Below are 12,828 nucleotides of genomic sequence, written 5' to 3' on the forward strand. Positions count from 1 at the left end.
TCTTTTTTTTCCCCTTCTCTCCCCCCCCCCCGTTTTCAGCACCCGCTTCCCCTTCCCCCCCCCCACCCGTTCTTTCGAATTTCACGGCGGATTTTCCACGGAGATGTTCTACAAGCCCAGCCTTGCCGGGCGTTTTATCCCAAGGGGGGGGGGGAAGAGCACCCAGCTTGTTTAGCAGTAGAGGCGCGACCAGGGCTCCTTCCCCCCCCCATACCTCCCCCCAAAATACCCCGCTGCCCCCGAGGACCCTGCCCCTTCCCTGCAGCCCCCTCCCCGAATCTTCCCAGAGAGGAAGAAAAAAAAAAGATCACAGTGACAAGTGGTCCTCTGGAGACAAGAGGGTGGTTAGGCAAAGGGCCGGAACTTTGGTCAGAGGTGATGGGAACGCAGCAAGAGACAACACCCTAAAAAAAAAGCTTGGATGCCTGGTTGTCAGAATCCCCTTCAGGGTTTCCTTTGGGGGCTCTGCCATTCTAGGGGGAGGGTCCTTACACTGGCTCTATGTGAAGGGCGGGCAGATAAGCAGGATAGTCCACGTTTTTGGGGGGTGGGGGGAAAGGATCTGATTAACTGCTACCTTGAAAAGGTATCTGGAAACCACTGATCTGCTCAGATGGTCTTGAGCTGGATGACTTTACAGGCATATATGTATATCTATATCTAATAGATAGATAGATAGATAGATAGATAGATAGATAGATAGATAGATAGATGGATGGATGATAGATGGATGGATGGATGGATGGATGGATGGATGATAGATGGATGGATGGATGGATAGATGGATGGATGGATGATAGATAGATAGATAGATAGATAGATAGATAGATAGATAGATAGATATGCCCTCGCTTTCAGATGGGGTCATCCAGCCCAGGAACAGGATCAGAAAACGTGGTAAGAGGAGACATTACAAATTTCAGGGCAGGCTGGCAAGAATTGGAAGAGAAAAGTGGAAAAGGACGGCTTATGTTTTTTTGTTTTTTTTCCCCCTTTAAAATCACAGCAAGGCATTTCCAAACTAGGTGTGCTTTCCATCAAGCATGCCAGGTCCTTTTGCTTTAAAATGAAAAAAAGAAAAAACGAAAAAACGGAAATAAGACTGTTTGACCTAAGTTGATACTGCAGCCCTAGTATCAAGAGGGGAATCAAGCAAACAGAGCTTGAAATTGGCCACCTTGGGAGGCTGGCAAAAAAAAAAAAAACAAGGGATGCGTGAATACACATTTATTATGGCTGATTTCAGGGGCTTTACCATCATTTCAATGAGGTTAATGCTGGTCAGCTGTATTTTTAATTAGGGTCTTCTTATAATTTTGTACAAAATGAGGGCATCATCAGCCTGCAGATTACAAATAGTAAGCTGGTCCAAGAAACTGGGTACACACACATTGTCACGCAGACTGAAGCCTGGGGTTGCCCACACCACTCCCAAGTTTTGCTTGCAGCCTCCAAGCCCCTCTAGAAGTTTCTCCAAATCAAAATATTTCACAGTACAGAAGGAGAGAATTATTAAAAAGGATGGAAAACGATATGAAAGACATTTCATTTTGTTTGAAATGAAGGCTAATCAAACATGAACCCTGTTTTCTATTCTGGCACCATTTTATTATCATTATTATTTTTGGAGACTGACTCTTTAGCACACCATTCCAAAATCAAGAAAATGTCAGCCTAAAACAATGTTATCCAGCCCAGTCCTGCGCTAAACTTTGCTTCTTGAATAAATCATTCTTGACTGTGTTTGCAAAACCCATTTAGATTATTTGCCACATCTGATGTATCTTAACCCGTCTTTCATAGCAGGAGAAATCCTTTGACGTAGAATAATGTTTCTTCCTGAGGTGGTGATTTTGGTATCTTTACACACAAAGAACTACACAGATTTGATTGTCCCATTGCACCAACTAGTGTTCAAAATATTCCATAGAATCCTGGGCGCTCCATCACTGGAGATTTTTAGGAAGAGGCTAGACAGTCACTTGTCTGAGATGGTACAGGTTCTCCTGCTTGAGCAGGGGGCTGGACTAGAAGACCTCCATGGTCCCTTCCAGATCTATTCTATTCTATTCTAATCTTGAAGTGCCTTTCACTAACATCAGCTTTCCAAGCTATAGGAAGAATGGCACTGAACCTCCAAACACATAGCTAGACAATATTTTGATTGCTTCCTTTTTAATTAAGGGGATCAAGAGCCTTGGTGGAGCAGTGGGCTGATGCCTCCTCAAGTAACACCAGCTGCCTGCAATTAGTGCAGGTTCGAGTCCCACCAGGCTCAAGGTTGACTCAGCCTTCCATCCTTCCCAGGTAGGTAAAATGAGGACCCAGATTGTTGGGGGCAATTAAGCTGACTTTGTAATAATGCCACTTGGGGTGTGTGTGAAAGCCCTAACAAGCAGGCATATACATAGAATGAAGGCTACTGCTAAGCTTGTAAGCCGCCCTGAGTCTTCGGAGAAGGGCGGGATATAAATGGAATTTTTAAAAAAAATGGACCAGAAATAACTGAAGGTGCAAAGGCTATAGAAAATTATCTTAGAACAATTGGAAGCACTAGCTAGAAAGTAGAAAAAAATTTCCTAGCTAGTGAGATGAGATGGTAAAAGTTCAAGAGCACTTAAATTGTGCACTAGTCTACATCTTACTTTAAAGAACCCAATAAAAATAGTGTAGATGTATTAGGACAGGAGCCCAGAATATTTCTTTAGCTAGCAAAAGACTGCCCACAGAGGCTGGTGGTGGAATTTCTGGATGGCATGGTGTTATTTCTCACCACAAACTGAAAATTAGCCATCCATACAGTATTTCAGCCTGGTGTAGCAAGTTCATGTGTAGCAAGTTGTGGGGTCTAAGGTGGTTGAGTGAAAGGAGGAAACTGGGGTTATTACAGGTGAGCTAGCTGAGTGAATGCAACCTATGATAGGCAGACTGTAGACCAGGGGTCTTCAAACTCGGCCCTTTTATGACTCATGGACTTCAACTCCCAGAATTCCTCAGCCAGGTACGCTGGCTGATGAATTCTGGGAGTTGAAGTCCATGAATCATAAAAGGGCTGAGTTTGAAGACCCCTGCTGTAGACCTTCCATTTTTTCTGCTCTTTTGGGTTATTAGCTAGAGATGCTTGGGATTCAGCTTGATCTCTTATTTATAAATCAGTCAGACCTGCTTTGTCATCTTTCCTTAAACATTCCTTTTTAAAACATCGCTCTTTTACGCTTTGGGGTAAATTATGTTTTCATTATGATGCAGGGTGGAATAAATTACAATGACTTGGCCTCATGTAGCACTTTCTGCCATTAACGTGCCTTGAAAGAAGCTGATAGTTCTAGTTTAACTCATATAATTTGGTCTTGCTCTGTTATGGCTTTGTTCTATTTTCACATTAATACATAATGTTAACATAATCTTGGGGAAAATACGTTTAGGCTCTCAATATAACATTTAATTATCTTCTTAATAAAATGTTGTATTTATGATCTTATGGATTGCTTTGACTTTATCGAGTCTGGAGTACAGTAAAGATGATAATTTTATGTAAGCAAAAAGACATTTTACCCTTTCTGATTTTAAGGAATGGGTCCAAGGTTTAGCTTTATTATGTTTTAAAAGTTTTTTAAAAGATCTTTTTAAAGTTTTTTCAAAGTCTTAATGCTTTAAAAATAAGAAGATGACATAATATATGTAGTATACTGTATATATATATATAGTCCAGGTTTAATAAATTTAAGAATTAAATTTATTTCACACACACACATACACACACACACACACACACACGTGTGTGTGTGTGTGTGTGTGTGTATGTGTGTGTGTGAAATAAATTTAATATATATATATATATATCTCTTTGGTCATTCGGGTTTTTAATATATATATATTTTAATATATATATATATTTTAATATATATATATATATATCTCTTTGGTCATTCGGGTTTTTCCCCGCGTAGAACTAAAGGTGTAGTTCTACGCGGGGAAAAACCCGAATGACCAAAGATCCACATACAAACACCCGCGAAAACAACCTCAGAAAACAAATATGGATAAAAAAGAGTCGTTTATTGCTAAAAGATCATAATAAGCAATAAAAAGTAATTGTTTAAAGCATATCTACCATACACACACACACACGTAGATATGTAGATATGTAGATATGCTTTAAACAATTACTTTTTATTGCTTATTATGATCTTTTAGCAATAAACGACTCTTTTTTATCCATATTTGTTTTCTGAGGTTGTTTTCGCGGGTGTTTGTATGTGGATCTTTGGTCATTCGGGTTTTTCCCCGCGTAGAACTACACCTTTAGTTCTACGCGGGGAAAAACCCGAATGACCAAAGATATATATATATATATATATATATATATATATATATATATATATATACATATATACACATATATACACATATATATATATATAGAGAGAGTGTATTTTGAACACCTTGCCAGCCCAAATACGGGCCAAATCTTTTTGCCTGTATCAACCCAAACTCAGGCCGTCCACAGGCGGTAGTCGCAACTGCGACACTCATTATTTGCATAAATTTTTGGATTGCTAACAAAGAATTAAAGGGAGACTGATATAAAGAAATTCTATTGAAGTCTTTATTGCAAAAAGCTTCAGTTGGATTTCTTTCTAGCTAGAACTGACAGAAGTCCTGACAGTGCCCAGAAAATGCCTTGTGCTTTATGTCTGTCTGTGACACTAACAATTGGAAAAGCAAAGTACAGTGCTAAAAGTGAAAAGGGACCTATTCTCCGCAAACGCCTCTCAGATCATGCTGTGGTACTTGGCAAAGAGATGCTCGCAGCCCGAGTAGAATAATAGAAGTAATACTAGCAATTGAAACAGTAGCTTTACGAGTAGAGCTATTTATTCTCAAAGTGCAAAAAAGCAGGGAAATTCATCCTTTTGTTCCTTTTGCTCATTTAATCACCTTATATGCTGCTTTGATCACAAAGGAGACCCTAGCTGACATATTATACGTAGTTGGATTAATAATGATGATAATAACACTCCAGATTTAACAACTGTCGATAACAAAAGACAAAAAAAAGTATGGATAGTGGACGTGGCAGTACATGGAGAGAGCAGAACAGGAGAGAAAGCATTGAGAAAGACTTGCCAATAGAAGTAGAATGTGGCAAACGACTTCTAAAATCTTGCCGAGAAAACCAGAGGAAGCAGTCCCAGTTGTCATGAGTCAACACCGACTCAAACGTTTACGTACAACCACACTCACACATAGATGCACCAAGTTGCTCTGCACCCGATCTCCAGTGAGAGGCACTCAAAGGTCTCCTCTGCTTGATTTGACATCGCTTCCTAGAATCTTTCAGAGCTTCAAAACTTTCAGTTTGTTTCTCATTCTTCATCCAATGGCTTTCTAGCGTTCTTTTTCAGTCTCCCACAAGCCATCTATTTCATCCGGTTGGGAAAAGCGGGCTGGGGAGGGGGGACCCCAGGGAGATTCTTCTTCCAGGATGTGCCCGTTTTAAGCAATAACCACCCGAAGAGCAAGCATGCGAACTGGCTTTGTAGTCCTTGAGGGGAAGCTTCCAAACAGCAAGCAGGTGAGATACATTTCCTACCACGGCAAAGGCTTTTCCAGGCTGAGGGACTTTTTTCATGATTTAAGTCAACAATATATATAAAAAATAAATACATTCCATAAATTATAAAACCTGGCTCTGCCAACTGGCTTGGGGTCTCGTAGGGGTGTCCCATTCTGGAGGTGGTTAATAGATTAGAAGATCCCACCTCCACCCCATCTAGGAATTGGCCCTTGGTGTCCACATCCTCCTTTTAGAGGATAATTTTTCCTGGGAAAAATTAACCAGTGGAACGGCTTGCCTCTGGAAGTTTGGGTGCCCCATCACTGGAGGTTTTAAGAAGGGATGGGACAGCCATTTGTCCAAAATGGTGTTAGGGCTTCTATGCTTGAGCAGAATGTTGGACTAGAAGACCTCCAAGGTCCCGTCCAACTCTTGTTATTCTGTATTCTTTCCAATGTACATTTTAATGCTATTAACTTTTAATGCCCGAATATTCTTAACCTTTGCTTTTTTTCGATATTGGAAGCTTGATGGTGAGGGTGGGCAGCCTATAAATTTAAGAAATAAATAAATCCTGGGATGACTGACAGGGGCCTGGGGAATTCTGGGAATTGCAATCCACATATCTTTAAACAGCCGAGGTTGGGAAACACAGCTGTAGATCCAGTGGAAAGACTGAATAACGCTGCTGTCCTTCATCTCGTGTCTTCCAGTTCCTACCGCTCAGCTCAGGCTTGGTCCTCATGAGCAACTGTTCTAATGCAGCCAATGGTCATGCAGGGATGCTCATTCACCCTCCCCAGATGTCGTGAATGGCACACCAGCGGGGCGTCCCGTCGCAACAGCACCTCCTACCCCCAGTCTCAGGTAAGACCTTTCAACTCCAGCCAACGTCTGTCTTCTTTGCCTTACCTGTGCAAGGGGTTACTCCGTGGCTTCGCACTTCACCTTCATGGATCTGATAAAGAAAAAGATCCCTAATTTGCAGCCACGGAAGCCGGTTTGTAATATAGGCACCACCCTTGAATTACATTTCTTTCTTTCTTTTCTTTTTTTCTTCATTGTTTCGAGACCCTTAAACATTATATGCTCATTTTTTTTAAAAAAAATTGTTTTCTCCCTTAAGCCTCTCTCCTAATTTCTTTATCCACCTAAAAGAAATCAAACTCACACTTTCAGAGAGAGAGAGAGAGAGAGAGAGAGAGAGAGAAAGAGAGAGAGAGAGAGAGAGAGAGAGAAAGAGAGAGAGAGAGAGTGAGAGAATGAGAGAGAGAGAGAATGAGAGAGAATGAGAGAGGAGGGTGATCCAAGGCAGCATTCTCTTACGATAACATTTCGAAGATGATTCTGCCTCTGTTTCTCCTTTTCTCTTTTGGAGACCCACAAACAGCACAGTTTATTCATTTGTATTCTGCCTTTATTGTTTTTACAAATAATTCAAAGCAGTAAACACATGGATATGGAACATGTCTTCCCTCTCTTATTTTCCCCACAACAATAACCCCTGTCAGGTGGGTTAGGCCGAAAGAGAGGGACAGGCCGAAAGCCATCCAGTTGGCTTTGATGGCTAAGGTGGGACTAGAACTCACTGCGTCCTTGTGACTGGCCTAAGGTCACCCAGTTGACTTTCATGACTAAGGCAGGACTTGAACTCACGGTCTCTGCTTTCTAGCCTGATGCCTTAGCCACTAGGCCAATGCACCGTTTAGGCTAACTTAAGGGTACAAATGGACCAACAGGTAAATACAATAAGAGTTTTAGTGGTTTGTGTATGTGAATCTTTCACATCTTCATATTTTTATATGTCACTCAAGGAGGGGAAGCAGGCAACTTGTTGTTGTTGTTGTTTAAAAAAATTGTTCGGTGCTGAGTGACACATATTCACAATACATACTGTCTATTATTTTATTATTTTGGTAGTTCCTCCCTAAACATCCATTGTACAAGGCCAGTTCAGCATGCAGCCAAGCTTCAGTGGCTCTCTCCCTGCCTAGTTGGTCTTCTGTTTTCTAGTCCAGCTTTACCCAGTGACCAGGCTGGCTGGGAAATACTATCCGAGGTATTTGAAAAATGCAAGGCTTGGAGACGTTTCTCAATACCATCCATGACCCGACAATGAGAGGTTTAGCCCTCAGAATGGAGAGAAAGCGAGGCAGAGGCATCGGGTAGGTAGCACATCAAGGCTGGTTGAGGGGACAAGAAAGAGGCAGAAGTGAGGAGGGATTTTTAATCCCGTGCTTGTAGGCGACTTGCAGCAAGGAAATGCCCTTTGGAAGAAAAATCTGTGGGAGACGCTTGTTGATGGGAATGGAATCCTCTGGGTGAAAACAATGCATGTTTTCCTTCTTGGGTGCTAAGGATTGGAGGCGAGCCACAAATTCCTGCTCTCCCCAGGAAAAACAGGGACTCTCCAAGGGTTCCAGATGCCAACAATGCCTCCTTTCCCTCAACCACATACCACCCCCACCCCTTGAAAAGTGTGGCTCAGAGACAGAGTGTGTGTGTGTGTGGGGGAATCCGTGAATCCCCCACCCAGAGCTGCTGAAGTGCAATTCTCTGAGTAGCCCCAGACAGGATGGTCCATGTAGGTCAGCAAAGAGTGGGAGACCCAGTGCCTCTATGATCGATTTCAAGAGAGTGGGAATTGGAGTCTTGACCTAGCAGAGCAGTCAGGGCAAAGAGACGGGGCTCGTGTGCCTTTTAGTAGCAGACTGGAAAAGTAGCTTTGCAGAGCAAGAGCCCGTGGGCAGGGGTCCCTGATTTGCACAGCTACTAAAGATGGGTGAATCCCATCTTTCTGCTTTCAATATTTCAGTTCCTGATTTCACCCCATCGCTCCCTTGAATATTGGGGAACTAGAAGGAAGGCTGAGAATAGGCGACAGCTCTTCTACCATGCAGTCGAAAGCTTCCGCCACATGGGCTCCATGACCCTGTGGTTGAACACTTCTTCCATCACACTCGAAGACCCTCAACCCTTGTTGTAGAAGAGGACTTCTTTCTACCTCAAACTTACGGATTCTGTAAGGGCTGCGTGCAGTGTGGTGTGGAGTCTTCATTTCAAGCCCGTTTCTAGCAGAGACCCTGCCCCACCTGCCCAACCCCTCCCCATGCCTAGAAGGTCTCAAAGGCCATGCCAACGCCAAGCTTCCTTTTGTCTGAGTAATGAAAAGTCAAGCTTGTGACTCTCACACATCCATGCTGGGGGGGAGTTCAAGAGCCTCACCCATAACATTTAAACCTTCCTTGCCCATAAGCAGTTCTACGTTCTGTCTTGCTGTCCCCCTCCCTCCCTCCCTCCCCCCGCCCCTCCAGAGTCAAAATGGCTTGGAATTCCACCTAGACAAAGCCGTGATTCACAGAGAGAACGGTGGTGGCTGTCATTTTGCCGCCACCTCCTGCAGATTCCAAGAGGGTCACAGCCTGAAGGCAGCAAATCTTTGGCCCCCTCCTGCCCTCCCTCCCTCCCCTTTCAGTCACTGCTCCCTCCCCATTTCTTTTCAACTCTTTGAGTACTTTGGAGACATAGGGAGGTGACAGCCAGGCAAGGCTTCCTGATGGAGCTCTTGACCAACTCCTGAATAGGTAAGCCACGGTCCACGAAGGCTGAATGCCGGCCTTGATCTAAAAAGAAAGCCATCATGCCTAGATTGGGTGTGCGGATGGGGGAATGAGGGAGGGGGCGAGTGGATCAACCAGATGGACTTCTGTGGTAGCAAGCGACTGATATTTTGAGACTGAAGCTGGAAAACTGCATACAGATAACTCAAGAATATTTGATTTCAAGAGAGGAAGAAGTGAAGAGTGTCCCATTTCAAACTGAGCCATTGCACTGGCACCTATTCTGGCATTTCTGCACGAATGGTGGATATCTTTTGTGGATCTCCTACCCGGTCAGGTTCTTTTCCAGTTGACCTCTGAGGTTGCTGCTACTGCTGTCCTTCTCCTTTAAAGAATTTGGATTCTGATAAGAGTTCCTCTCTTGGGCTCTGGGTAGCTGGAATTGTTACAGAGCAGGTCGTTAGTCTGCTTAGGCACGTGGAAAATCCCAGGGGACCAGAGCAAGATGCACCAGCTTTGATGTGAATGATTTATAAAGGGCATCTTTTTAAGCTGGAGCTGGCAGTATTCTCTCTCTCCCCCCTCCCTCTCTCTCTCTTTCTTCATAAATCTGTATTGCTTTCGATGCTGTGGTGTGTATTAGGATGCAGTTGGGCAGAGAGAAGAGCCTGTCAAATCAAGCCTGGCTTGAAATGGGCACAGCAGTGCAAACTCAACCAAGGGGAGGCTGTTTTGGCTACATTCAGTGTATACCCCCATGGAATAAGAATGAAACTTTTTTTCACTGTTACAAATGGGGCAATGCTCCCCAAAATTAGATTAGGGGCTCTACTAGCACGGAAAGATATTTGGAATCTGGAGAAACTCTTTGAAAGGGCCCTTTTGCCATCTCTATCTCCATCTCTATCATGTCTGTCTGTCTCTCTCTCTTTTATCTATCTGTCTGTCTGTCTATCATTTATCTATCTATCTACCTATATCTACTGTATCTATCATCTATCTCAGCGTTTCCCAACCTTAGGAACTTGAAGATGCGTGGACTTCAACTCCCAGAATTCCCCAGCCAGCATAGCTGGCTGGGGAATTCTGGGAGTTGAAGTCCACGCATCTTCAAGTTCCTAAGGTTGGGAAACGCTGATCTATCTTATCTATCTACCTACCTATCTTTCATCTATCATTGTCTTCTTTCTCTCTCTAATCTTGTTTCTTTAATCTGTTTTATCTATCTATCATGTCTCTTTCTCCCTCTCTCTCCCTTTCTATTGCTCTCTCTCTCTTTGCATAAAATTATTTCAAGTCTCCAGTTACTAACCATTAATTTTCTGAGTGAAATTGCTCATCTCCCTCCCCCTGTTTAAATTTCCTTCCCTGATAAAATAATTCCTTAATGGCCTGTGATAGAGGCATAATGTAAAATGTTACGAGGTCTAATTTGAACAAGATTTTTTTTTTAACCCTCTGTGGTAGGAGACTCTATTGGAGAAATCCTCCATTCTGCTGCTTAACCAGATTTCTAACTGGGTTTGTGCTTTGTAAGAGCCCGGTTCCTGCAGACTGTGGAATATTAGGACAGATAAGGCCTCTCTCAGAAGTAAACCTTCCATGAAGAAGTTGATGATGCTTAAATGTAGCTGTGCTGAAACGCTTGGGACAAAGAACTGCAGACAGAAGCAACACTAAAGTGTTCCATTTTCTGTGTCCTAGTCTCTGCTCTGCAGTAATACTGTCTTTGTAGTGAAATCTCTCTTTAATTGCAAAAGAAAAAAAAGGAAGGCTCTTCGAATTGACGCTACGGAGATCCACTGCATCTCCCACTGGCAATCAAATCAGGATCCTCTTTGAACCCAACATAGGGTGTCTGAAGAATACAGGTTGCTATCTACCATTTTTGAACCCCATTTTCCTCCCTGACATCTTTGATATTTTTCAGCAGATTAAAAAAAATAAATAAAAGCAGGTGACAGGTGATTATTATGGTTCGTCATGCAGTCAGCCAGATGTATTCGGTCTGGATTTGATATTTTTATTCACCTATTGTGTCCTTCCCAAGGACATTGTTAGCAAATGTCGTTTGGCAGTATTAAAGATACTGTTGCAGGATGCGAGCTAGTCCAAGTGAGGCTGCCTTTTGCAACTGACTGATGATGATTTTGTCAATGCCAGTGGTATTCAAATGATGCTTCAATTGTTTTGGGATTGCACCAAAGACACTCTTTGGGTACCACTCTTATCGTTGTTATTATCCTATTTATGTGCTGCCCATCTCACGGCTCAAGGCAACTTTGAACTGGGAAAGGCTTGCATAGAGAAGGGCGGGATATAAATGGAATTAAAATAAAATAAATAAAAAATAATACCAACGGCCTGATGGTAGTTTTTGTAAAATAATAATAATAATAATAATAATAATAATAATAATAATAATAATAATAATAATAATAATAATAATAATAATAATTGAAATGAAGGATTTGGGAGAAGCAGCTTCTTATTTTAATTTTTAATCCCATTTATATCCCGCCCTTCTCCGAAGACTCAGGGCGGCTTACAATTTAAGCACAAACCAATGTGCTTAGCAATAGCCTAGACAAGATGACAGACGTGTTGTGCTTCCTTAGGTGTCATTTGCTTGCAAATCTCTTTGGTTAGAGAGGAAATTTGCTATAATACCTAAGGGAAAAGTCATTTGGTCCGATTGGGGTACATTTTGTTTGCGATTACTCAAATGATTAAAATCAAAAGTAGACATTTTGAGGAATACATACCTCTGAAATAAAGTGCTGCTGTAAAATGCACCCAGCTGAAACGGGGGAAATGGTGCTGTTTGGTGTTTATGTTGCCAGACTCCCTCTGTGTCGATCTGGCACAAGGGAACCTGCAGAGCGGGAAGCCAATGTGAATCTGAGAAAAGGCAGTGCAAGAAGCTAACACAAAGGCAGACAAATGGTGAAATACCCTCCTGAGGTCCCCTTCCCCAGTTTTAAATGTCTACAACACATTATGGCAAACCTTTGAGTAAATGGAAGGGGTTCCAAATTCTGTTCAGACCATCTTGGTTTATAATAATCTGGGTCAAAGCTTCGGAATACAAACTATGACCTGGGTCAAAAAATAACAGCAATAAGAGAAAACAAGTAATTCAAAGTGTGTGTGTGTGTTCTGTAATTGAATAGCAAGGAGCTGAACAGAAAAAGTGGGCAAATGTAAAATCTCCCTTGAGTTGAGGTCAACTCCTCATGGTTTCATGGAAGCATCTTTATAGCTTTATTGGAAAATGGGATATGGAACATGGAAGTGGTTTCCTGATGTCTTCTTCTGGGATATTTTTCTAACACTTCTCACTTTAGCCTTCGGCCAGGGATGGCCTTTTGTCCAATGATCAACCAGCCCCAGATCCGTTCCATTGTTTGCGATCAGCCAAGGGCACTTAGGTGGTGATATTCCCTAGATCAAGGGTAGGCAACCTTGGTTCTTTTATGACTTGTGGACCTCAACTCCCAGAAGTCCTAAGCCAGCTATTTGGGCTTGATGGAATGAATACATGTGATCATAGAAAGAAGAACAGAAGAACAGAAGTTGGAAGGGATGCCGGAGGTCCTCCAATCCAACTCCCCAGCTAAGCAGGAGACCCTATACCCGGGGTAGGCAACCTTGGCTCTTTTATGACTTGTGGACTTCAACTCCCAGAATTCCTGAGCCAGCATGCCT

The sequence above is a fragment of the Vipera ursinii genome (assembly GCF_947247035.1).
Source record: "Vipera ursinii genome assembly, chromosome: 12".
Classification (NCBI taxonomy): Eukaryota; Metazoa; Chordata; class Lepidosauria; order Squamata; family Viperidae; genus Vipera; species Vipera ursinii.